Source organism: Gossypium arboreum, chromosome 11 (genome assembly GCF_025698485.1).
Source record: "Gossypium arboreum isolate Shixiya-1 chromosome 11, ASM2569848v2, whole genome shotgun sequence".
Lineage (NCBI taxonomy): Eukaryota > Viridiplantae > Streptophyta > Magnoliopsida > Malvales > Malvaceae > Gossypium > Gossypium arboreum.
The window spans coordinates 80,883,885-80,885,953 of record NC_069080.1 but is presented as its reverse complement, the minus strand read 5'-3'; positions in this window follow the sequence as shown (position 1 = coordinate 80,885,953).

Sequence of the window (2,069 nt, the reverse complement as noted above, 5' to 3'; positions counted from 1 at the left end):
CAGCCCAATTAATGGCAGTTTAAGCACACGGACAACCCAAATGAGTGAACACTTGAATTCAATCAGCCTCCAAGTGTGAACCAACGAATTTAAAAAGCTTCTATGGTATGAAATCATTTAGTTAGCTGAATGGGCTAATTTGAATATGTATTTGTCCATTCAACCCACGAACAGACTTTTGGAGAAGTTCAAAACAGCAGCTGAATTATTTCCTATTAATGCTCCAGCCAAATACATGCTCCTCTTTAATGCTGTTCCATGCACTTGAGCTAGCTAAAATCAGCTTGTTTCAACACTTTTAAGCTGCAAATAAATTCAGTTAAGGCACCTTTAATAGCTCAATTTAAGTTGTACAAACTTAAGACATTTTAAATAGCTGTAGGAGCTAGGACATATTAAATGTAAGAGTATGCCCAAAGATCAATCACGGGATGGTTGTAATAACATACTTGATTTATCATGTTTATTGATATAAGATGTTGCCATTATTATTTCAGTTTCATTTCTGTGTACATAAATAAACTGTTTTATAATAATGTCCTGAGAATAATATGATTATTCTTAAAAGATCCTTAGTCAAGTATTATTGTTGGATAGGACAACAATAATGCATTAAGACTAACATGTAGTTGATTGATGATAAAGAGTTGTCATTGATATGGAGTGTCAAAATCAATGCATGAATATGTGTGTTAGAGAACAACATATTGGACTGACCTGCTATGAGTATGTTTCTTGGATTATTATGTAATTGTCACAACATTGCTCATAGTGATTAATATGTATATGATCCTCATACTTGAGATCATCATTATCCCAACACCGTGAGTTGTATATTTTGATATAGTCAAACGAACATCGTAACTGGTTGTTCTATAAAGACTAATACCAGAATCTATGTAGAGGGATATGGTTGATCAATATAGGATAAGTCCCTCTTACATAATGGGAGTAATATCTTAGGCCACTTGATTGGGTGAGACTAGAAATGCATGGTCATGCTCAAATAAGTTGATATGAGTTGTCATACTTATTTGTGTATCATAGTTCACTTAAGGTGTCAAGAAACATGGGATGGACTATGAAAGTGTGACTATTCCATGACTTGTGTCCATTCCAAAGATATAGGACTTAAGGATTAATGCATGAAAGGTTAATCACAGAAGGTTATGTCGAATCATGACTTCTCGTAACTTAGGTAGCAATGATGCATTGCTAGATGCCACTCATTATTTGTAACATTAGAATTGTTCTAATATTACGCTAACGTTACAAGAACCTATAGGGTCACACCCATGGTTGAAATGAACGGAGTAAAACATAGTTGGTATTGTATTCGATTGTCGATGAATTAAATTAATTATAGAATTAATTTAATTGGGCAATCAAATTGTTGAACATACTATACGTACAAGGATGTTGTACACATAATCGAACATAATTTCATTAGTATATGAATTTGGTTCAGATATAAGTTTAAATAAATATAGTTTATCAAATCTTTATTATAATTAATGTAATTATAATTTTCGGTTAAACATTATTATATTTATTTTAATGATGACTATTATGTTCAGATTAATTTTAATGAATTAATATTCATTAAAAGATATACCAATTAAAAGGGTGTTATATATGGCAAGGGTAAAACCCTAAGGAGATAATATATAAATAAGCCCGAAACTATGCTAAAGGGTCTAGCGGTAGTCAAGCATAAAAATCATGAAATAGTTTCGAGATTTTCTACCGCTCATTATCAACTGGGTGGACTACATAGAGGCCGACATCGGAAAGGTTGCGGCTTGGTTCGATAGTGGTTCAGGATTCCCGTTGCCTAGGCGTCGCAGTCTACTCAGATTGAAGTTTTGGTAATTTCGAAACCTTTTATCACCTCGATACGTTCCTTATACATGGATCCATGGTTTAGATCGCCGGAATGTTTTTAATTATTTTATTTTTTCGCTACGCCTTGGAGGCACCGGCGTTCCAACAGTGGTATCAGAGCCACTTGTGTGATACGGACTCGGGTTTAAATACTTGGGTGATGCAATTGTATGAGATGCATGCTT